General features: G+C 39.4%; 1 pseudogene; it reads left to right on the top strand.

The window, feature by feature from the left end:
- Positions 1 to 704: 704 nt before the first annotated feature.
- LOC124964904 (40S ribosomal protein S24-like) lies at positions 705 to 1,095 on the top strand (annotated as a pseudogene).
- Positions 1,096 to 8,631: the final 7,536 nt, after the last annotated feature.

Genomic DNA, 8,631 nt, shown 5'->3' on the forward strand with positions numbered 1-8,631 from the left:
AAATCACACAATAAAATATTAAGTGGTGATTGGATTAAAGTGAGTCTTTCCCTACCCTAGTTTTCTTTTCCTTCCCAAATTTTGTTTCTTTTTCTTCCTGCTGTCCTCCTCCTTCTCTTTCTCTTTTTTTTTGATGGTGCTTGGGGTTAAACCCATGGCCTCACATATACTAGGCATGCACTCTGGCAGTGAGTTACATGCCCAGCCCTCTCCTTTCACATTTTGTGAAATGAGCATAAATTACTTTATAGTTAAGAAATCAAAAAGAAATTTCTCTTTGATATAAAAAATGATCTTAAAATTTAGAGTTATTATCACTTACATCTTAGATGCATTCAAAATATTCCTATTTTTCATTTTAAAATTAGAAGAGCACAGTTTGGAAGAATATAAACTGGAAAGGATAAAAAAAAATTTGATTTTTGATTTACTCAGTAATTGTGCTGTGTTTGTTTGTAAATATGCATACTATTTTCCCCATGACCTTTAGTTTATGCTCTGATGAAAAGAGTTATTTTCCTTAAAAATTTAACAGAATATTTGCTGTGTGGTTATCAGCAAGACACTTAATATTTCTGAAGTTCAGTTTTCTCACCAGTATAATATAAATAATAAGAGTCATTACAAATACCAACTTTGATAATATTCAAGAATTCTTTTTAGCTCTCTTTTCCTCTCTGGGTTTCTGAGGATCAACCACCATCATGAATGACATAGTAACTATCCCAACTGGAAAGCTCATGACCGACCAACTACTTCAGAGGAAACAAATGGTCATTGATGTTCTTCACACTGGGAAAACAACAGTACTTAAGACAGAAATTCGAGAAAAATTAGCCAAAATGTATAAGACCACACCAGATGTCATCTTCGTGTTTGGATTCAGAACCCATTTTGGAGGTGGCAAGACAACTGGCTTTGGCATGATCTATGATTCATTGGATTATGCAAAGAAAAATGAACCCAAACAGAGACTGGCAAGACACAGCCTGTAAGAAGGAAAAAGACCTCAAGGAAACAGCGAAAGGAACGCAAGAACAGAATGAAGAAAGTCAGGGGACTGTGAAGGCCAATGTTGGTGCTGGCAAAAAGTGAGCTGGAGATTGGACAACAGCCAACGGAGTCAAGATTCTGCAATGACTGTATCTGTGGTGATCATGAGAATTTTTCATGAGGATTAATAAATTGTAAAAACTTTTAAAAAATTCTTTTTAAAGTGTGAGGAGGGGCTGGGAGTGTAGCTCTAGGGTAGAGTGTTTGTCTAGCATGCATGAAACCCTGGGATTGATGTCTAGCACTACCAAAAAAAAAAAATATATATATATATATATATAGAAAATAAATAAGTAAATAAAAAATAAAGTTGAGGTGTTTTATATGTCTAATCATAATAATTATTGTCATTTTTACCTTCAAGTTCGTAGATATCCTTATAAAGCTCTCTTTTCATTGTTGGGCACAAACTGACTGAGAGTCTCACCCATTTCAAGAGCACTCAACTGGTAAATCCTCTCATCTGTGGCACAACAGGAAGTGCCAGGTCACTTGTACCTTCGTCCAATCACCTCGCCCTGAATCCTCTTCTCCACCTTGCCTTCAACTTGCCTTTCAAGGTCTAGTTCAAAAGTGCCCACCTCCATGATGCCTTCTCTGGTCACCCCTCTGGAAGAATTAGTTGTTCCATCCTCTGTGTTGACTCCTTTTTAGAATCCCCTTAGACTGTACTGTAATTAGTTGTTTACAAATCTATTTAGCCAGATCAGTTTCCCAATTGTCGTGTTGAGAATGGCAGATACATCATGAATCTTTCCCTGGTGTACTACTAAATTTGATCCAAGTATGAGGCTTATTTTTGCTACAACCGACTACGTGCATTCATTACAGTGACTTCTGTCAGAGGGTACTTTGGATTGAGCAAGTTGTGCAGAGTGGCCTGAAGCAGGGTGTTATTTGTTGTAAGGAGGGGTAAGAATTGTCAACAGCAGGCCTGGAAAGGAATAAAGATCAGGAATTTATGTCAGTCCAGGACAGTCCACAGTTATTCCCCTATGGTGAGAGTTCCTTGTGATGAATGGAAAAAAAACTTAAAATGCTTCAAATGCATGCTCAAATTTCTAGTATTTAAAAATGTATCCCCCAAATAAAGAGAATTGAAAACCACTGTTCTCAGTATTGAGTTCCTTCAGGGTATACCCCAGCATCTGAATGAAGAAGAAGAAGAAGAAAAGAAAGAATAATACATAAGAATCAGGGCTAGTAGACTTAAAACGTTAATGGGTCAAGTAATTTTTGGTTGAGTCTAGCATTTTCCTGATATAAGGTAAAGAGAGTTCTGGTATTGTCAAAGACCTACAGTTTCTGGAAACTTAAGAGTCCGACTAAGATTTGCTAGATTCATGTCTCACATTCTAGTGGATCTAAGAGTATCTTCATGTGTTGAAGACTCTTTCCTTCCTGCTAGTCCTTTTTAGGTATTGTAGAATGGGAACTCTCCGTTGGTCTGAGAAACATGGGTTTTGTTGAATGCAGGGTCTTGAGGAAGGAAGAAAGCAATTTCCTATGAATCAGGTCCTGGGTTATGTGTTTTCATGTAGGGTTTGACTGAAGGAAACCTGAGTTACTCTTGCCTCTCCTACTCAGTTTCAGCACAACCTTGTATAGAACATCATCTCTTGTCAGTCTTGGTTGTTTCTTCTGCAAAATAAGGATGATCTGGGGATCAAAGAGATAGTTGATGTGGAAAGCCTTCCTATACATTTTAGCTCTGTGATGATATTAGTTATCTTTCTTCCACTGGATGGCATTTATAGTGTAATATATAAGCTTGAGAATCAAATAAGCATAGCCTACTTAAGGGAAGGTGAGAATGAAACAATGATTGATCTAGGAGGAAATTCTTATGTTTAATGAGAAAAGAAAGCACATTTTTTTTTTCTTTCTGCACATCCTTCTCCACCCTTGGAATTTCCAGTGACCGCTGTGGAGTTTCCATTGTTCAGAAAAGTGTCTCTGACTGAATGGGAACAAGGTGAATGGGCTTATTTGAACAATGTGTCTGGGGGGAGACTTCCCTATTTCACCATTGGGAAATCATCTTCTCTTCTGTATAGGAATGGAGAAAATGGTATGAACCTGTACGCATTCAACAAATTAGGGAAATGCACTCAGAAATGAGTGTTGTTTTCTAGAGGATTCTTTTCTAGGGCTCAAGACTCAACCAGTCAGAGTTGTCTTTCAAAGAACAAGAACTACCATTCCTTAGGAAGTAGCATCAAATAAAGTGAATCTTAGGGATCGTCCTTGGTCTAATTTAAAAGTGAAATAATCACCGCACACGGCTTCATGTAGGAGCCTGAAAGTTGAACATGGGAGGAATTCTTAGCTCAATGTTCTTCCAGATTGTAGACAGGCCTCCTGCCAATCTAACTCTCCTAGCTAAGTGACTTTCACTCTGGTCTCAGACCTGCTGTATCTTCTCTTTAATAAAAACAGATCTCGCTGATGGCCTTGTTCACTCTTTCCTTCTACTGACCCACTTTGTTACTCATTCACATTACTTTCTCAGTTTTTTTTCAATAGTTTTCTATTCTCTTCCTTCAACCTTATATTTTATTGTTTTTTTTCTTCATTCTTATGAGATGATAAGTAGCATATCACTGTCCAATTTCGAAGCCACCAGACACATGGGCCGATTTAAGTTATTTAGAATTAGAGAAAATAAAAGGTTCATTTCACCTTCATTTGCACTGCCCATTATTCAAGTGCTCAATAACCTGTGGCTTGAGGCCATGGCAGTGACGGCACAATGCAGCCGGGGAAGGTGTCCACTGCCACAGGCAGTTATGCGGACAGTGCTGATCCGGGTATTCACTTTTTCTATGTCCTTAAGTATTTTGTCCCCTACTTTCAGTTCATCTCCACCAATTTTTACCCTTATTCCTACGAAAAGGTCAAAGATACTTATTTGAAGCAAAAGAGTATCTTTATAAGTTGTTCACAGACCCGAAGCGCATGTCCTTCCTTCTCCTTGGGCACAGTTATTTCAGTCTCTGTAATCTTTTCAGCAGGTTAAATAGGAGAACAGAGTTGATGCAGTCTTTAAGATTTCTCATTCTCCAAAATGGAATTTCATATATGCTCTGGAGACTCGCAGCTCCTCAACTCTTGGGCGACCATCAATACAATTCAGTCCTGATTACTGAGTAGCGACTTCATCATCAAAAGGGGCTGACCTCAGCAGAGCTGCGTCTACACAATGTGGCCCAGACCCAACTTTCAAATTTTATTGCTCTGACTTCTTGCCTTTCAGTCCCTGCCAGTTCTGATCTTGACTTACTCCTTGAATTGATTCCTGCCCTGTGAGCCTCCACCCCACTTTTTAACCCTTTGATTAGGGTTGGCGTCTTTTACACAGGAGTTGGATTCTGATCTCAGCCCATTGTCTCCTTCATTTCTGAGCTAATCTTCCTAAGCTTGATGACTCATCTGCATTGCTGCCATCCTATAATCTTCCCTACACCCACATGTTGCTTTGTCCTTCAGAATTTGAGGGCACACTTGGAGCTTGAGAAGACCTGGCGTTCCTCCATTAGCAAGCATGATTTCTGACGTCTTTCATTTGTTGTGCACTCAGTTTGGACAGATGCAAAAGAAGAAAAGAAAAATTCTTACCATCGAACCGTCTGTATGCTAATTGGGGTTACAAGAGATAGTTAAGAAATCAGACCAGATTATTTGCAAAGAGCTCAATGAATACTGTCATCAGAAGAAATATTAAGGAGTTGGACTATTTCATCAAGGAGATAGAACCTGGTTAGCTATAAAGCCCGGGCAACATTTGGACTGGTTGGGAGGGCATCTCAGTTGGTAGACTGGGGCAGACGACACGAGGTGAGAGTGACTTATGATTTGATTTCCTCCACATTATTCCCTTCTTCATCTTCTGCTCTCAGGTTCACATCTGGGCACAGGGTATCCCCATTCTTCATTCTTTTTTTTTAATTAATTTATTTTTTTATTGTAAACAAATGGGGTACAACTTGTTTCTCTGTTTGTACATGAAGTAGAGGCATACCATTTGTGTAATCATACATTCACATAGGGTAACAGTATTTTATTCATTCTGTTATTTTTCCCTTCCCTCCATCCCTCCCACTCCTCTTTTCCCTCTATACAGTCCCTCCTTCCTCCATTCTTGCCTCCCTCCCACCCCCATTATGTATCATCATTCACTTATCGCAAGATCATTCGTCCTTTGGTTTTGAGATTGGCTTATCTCACTTAGCATGATATTCTCCAATTTCATCCATTTGCCTGCAAATGCCATAATTTTATTATTCTTTATGGCTGAGTAATAGTCCATTGTATATATATACCACAGTTCCTTTATCCATTCATCAGTTAAGGGGCATCTAGGTTGGTTCCACAATCTGGCTATTGTGAATTTGGCAGCTATGAACATTGATGTGACTGCATCACTGTAGTATGCTGATTTTAAGTCCTTTGGTTTTAGGCCTTGGAGTGAAATAGCTGGGTCAAATGGTGGTTCCATTCCAAGCTTTCTGAGGAATCTCCACACTGTTTTCCAGAGTGGCTGCACTAATTTGCAACCCCATCAGCAATGTATGAGTGTACCTTTTTCCCCACATCCTCGCCAACACCTATTGTTGCTTGTATTCTTGATAATCGCCATTCTAATTGGGGTGAGATGGAATACCTCCACAATGAGAACTACAGAACACTAAAGAAAGAAATTAAAGAAAACCTTAGAAGATGGAAAGATCTCCCATGTTCTTGGATAGGCAGCATTAATATTGTCAAAATGGCCATACTACCAAAAGCGCTATACAGATTCAATGCAATTCCAATGAAAATCCCAATGACGTACCTCACAGAAATAGAGCAAGCAATCATGAAATTCATCTGGAAGAATAAGAAACCCAGAATAGCTAAAGTAATCCTTAGCAGGGAGAGTGAAGCAGGAGGTATCGCAACACCAGAACTTCAACTATACTACAAAGCAATAGTAACAAAAATGGCATGGTATTGGTACCAAAATAGACAGGTAGATCAATGGTACAGAATAGAGGATACAGACACGAACCCAAATAAATACAGTTTTCTCATACTAGACAAAGGTGCCAAAAACATGCAATGGAGAAAAGATAACCTCTTCAACAAATGGTGCTGGGAAAACTGGAAATCCATATGCAGCAGAATGAAACTAAACCCCTATCTCTCACCCTGCACAAAACTCAACTCAAAATGGATCAAGGACCTTGAAATCAGATCAGAGACTCTGCATCTTATAGAAGAAAAAGTAGGTCCAAATTTTTATCATGTCAGCTTAGAATCTGACTTCCTTAACAGGGCTCTCATAGCATAAGAAATAAAAGCAAGAATCAATAACTGGGAAAGATTCAAACTAAAAAGCTTTCTCTCAGCAAAGGAAACTATCAGCAATGTGAAGAGAGAGCCTACAGAGTGGGAGAAAATCTTTGCCACTCATACTTCACATAGAGCGCTAATTTCCAGAATATATAAAGAACTCAAAAAACTCTACACCAAGAATACAAATAGCCCAATCAACAAATGGGCTAAGGAAATGAACAGACACTTCACAGAAGAAGATCTACAAGCAATCAACAGATACATGAAAAAATGTTCAACATCTCTAGTAATAAGAAAAATGCAAATCAAAACTACCATTCTTCATCCTGAGGCTTCCTAATACTTGGCCGCCCGTAGTACTATCAAAGGGAGCTTAAGATTAATTTCCTTTTTATTTTTTAGCCACAGATTAGGACACACCAGCTTTTTCACTGGGAGTACTATTCATTCTAAAAGTTGAGTTTAAGTCTGTGGCTGAAAGTAGAAAATGCTCATTGGTTTTGTTCCGGGGGCTTCTGAAATCCTCATTGTTGGATGTACTTCCAGTGAGCTCATTTTTCCCTGACATGTTATTCTTGGGTGTAAACAGGCTTTGTAAGCCTTATTTTCCTGGTGGTGAATCTGAATTTCTAGGATGGGAGACGTTGAGCCCGGAACGAGGGCTCCTCTAGGAGTTGAGGCTGTTCTTTGCCTTTGTATCCCCAGTGCTTGTTGCTGTTCCTAAAATATATCAGATTCTCAGATGTTTTCTGGGTGAATATTTAATGATGTCTCAGGAAAACACAACGGTAATGCAGAGTCTGAGGAGCAGAGCTTCCTCTTCCATGAGGATTTGGAGTTCTACTTGTTGAAGATCCTTCTGAAGCTTTACACGAAGCCCACGGAGCCCATGCCTGGGTGTCGCGCGCTTATTTGTTTGTGGCTTCACAGTTCCTTATTCATGAGAGAACACTGAAGCATCATCTTTTAACGACCCCTTCGTCTGGAGGAGTGACCATTCCTTTAGTTGTTGACCGTTCTGTTTCTTTGTTCCTTTCTTCACTATTACTTTTTAAATTTATTTCTGGGTGATGCATTTACATTTATTTCTTTATTTTTTTTTTGAGATATTGGAATTGACCCTAGGTGTGCTCCACCACTGAACTACGTTCTCAGCCTTTTTAATTTTTTTTTTTTGCGACAAGGTCTCACCAAGTTGCTGAGGCCAACCTTGAACCTGTGATCCTCCTGCTTCGGCCTCCCGAGTTGCTGGGATTACAGGTGTGTGCCACGGTGCCTGATGAAACATTTTTATTTTAAAAAATATTTTTATTTTGGTGTTGAACTTTTTTAGGAAATAATAAATTCTTCACGTTTGAGAGTCCAGCTTTTGGTCCAGTAGCTGGCACATAGTAGGTATTAAGTGATTAATTAGAGTAAATGACAGTCATATATCACAGTAGATGCTGTGAGTGTCCCTGCCGAGCCTGTTGGATACCCTCCCACAGGCCCTGCACATGTCGTTCTTCACAGCTTATACATACCCATGACCTTGGTGAGAGAAGTATCTTTGAGCTGTTGGACATTCTTTGTTTAAACCTTCCAAGAGACAGAGTGCCTGCTAGTTTGCATCCCCCAGGGACCTCCTGGAGCCAGAGGTTTACTAGTACAGCAGTATGAAATCTCAGCTCTTCTGCCTCAAAGCGGTCTAAATGGCAGCATCCTTTATCCCCCACAGGTTCAGGATGAGGCTGGAACTTCCCCTGATCATACATCCTTGCCTTCTTCCCTTTCCCTACTCTGATTTTTTCCCATGATTCCCAATTTCTCCAGAGAACACTTCTTCAATAAGTCATCCGTTTGAGAATCTTCCTCTCACATTCTGCTCTGGGAAACCCAACCAAGGCCTGTGTTGATTCTGAAGTCTGGAATTTATGATGCAAGTTTTTTTTTTTTTTTTTCCATTTATGCTGAAATAATAAAAATGTTCCGAATAACCAGGTAATGTCAAGAAACATTAGTGATAGAGTCTCTGTGACGATTTTCCAATCTCATTTTTATGATATAAAATACCTCTTAAGGGAGAGCATGTCCTGCTGATAAAAATACTGATAGGGAGAACTGGCTTTCTTCCTAACAAAAAGAAGTGTGTTTCCCTCTCTCTCTCTCTCTCTCTGTCTCTTTCTTTCCTTTGCAGTGCTAGGGATTGAACCCAAAGCCTCATGCATGCTAGGCAAGTGCTCTACCATTGAGCTATATTTC

The sequence above is a fragment of the Sciurus carolinensis genome, chromosome 14, assembly GCF_902686445.1.
Source record: "Sciurus carolinensis chromosome 14, mSciCar1.2, whole genome shotgun sequence".
NCBI classification, from domain to species: domain Eukaryota; kingdom Metazoa; phylum Chordata; class Mammalia; order Rodentia; family Sciuridae; genus Sciurus; species Sciurus carolinensis.